Genomic DNA, 876 nt, shown 5'->3' with positions numbered 1-876 from the left:
AATTTTCAATGTTTCTAACACTAAGTTTACGGACGTTTATTTTGCACTTTGTTCTACTATTCCTAGAAAAATTAATATTCAATAATTTAGATCTTAAAAATCGGAGATTGAAAAATAGACAATGAAGATACATACTCGTATAATTGCGTCCATCAAAATCTACTTAATCATTTGGCAAATAACCTCTATAAAATTCAATACGCATACAATTGATGCGTTCCGTAAACCTAACGTTAAAGGAGTGAGAAAACGAATTTTCTTAGGAATAACAGGTACTACCTTCTTACGTTGGAAATTAATTCAGAGATTTGGTAAAGTTTTCCAAGGAGAATTTTGTTTTTACTCGTTTTACGCAAATTTGGAACAAGAACACCTCAACGTGTGTTGTGCATTTTTCTAGATGACAATTAAGGAATGGATAATAGTGCTGATCCAAAGAATATACGGGAATTAACATAATATGTACAAACATTGTTATCGAACATGCAAGATAAATTTCGAAAAACGTCACATCAAATTCTTAGAAAAATAGATGAAAGAGGAAATAGATAAACCATCAGTTGTTATGTTTTAAAGTAAACGCGAATATAAATGAACATGAAATTCTTTTTTGTTTTTAGTAAATTATTAATGACAAAGTAATTCTACTGAGCGCAATTATGAAAGAAATCAAAGGGCAAGGAGTTAACTGTCTGAGCCCACTGAACTGCTTCACTCTATTCCTCCGTAAATAAAACACAATTCACTCAACACACCGAATCGAATAATAATTTATTTATTATGTTTGCTATACTGTAATATATTTACACTGGTATTGCTCTTTTACACTATCTTATTAACTCCTGTACCTATATTAATTTTAACAATTAATTTCTT

General features: G+C 29.6%; 1 pseudogene; it reads left to right on the top strand.

Annotated features, from left to right (window-relative positions):
• Positions 1-414: 414 nt before the first annotated feature.
• On the top strand, positions 415-552 carry LOC143174210 (uncharacterized; annotated as a pseudogene).
• The last annotated feature ends 324 nt before the right edge of the window (positions 553-876 follow it).

Source organism: Nomia melanderi, chromosome 2 (assembly GCF_051020985.1).
Source record: "Nomia melanderi isolate GNS246 chromosome 2, iyNomMela1, whole genome shotgun sequence".
NCBI lineage: Eukaryota > Metazoa > Arthropoda > Insecta > Hymenoptera > Halictidae > Nomia > Nomia melanderi.
Note: the sequence above shows the minus strand (reverse complement) of the source record. Positions and strands in the feature narration are given on the sequence as shown.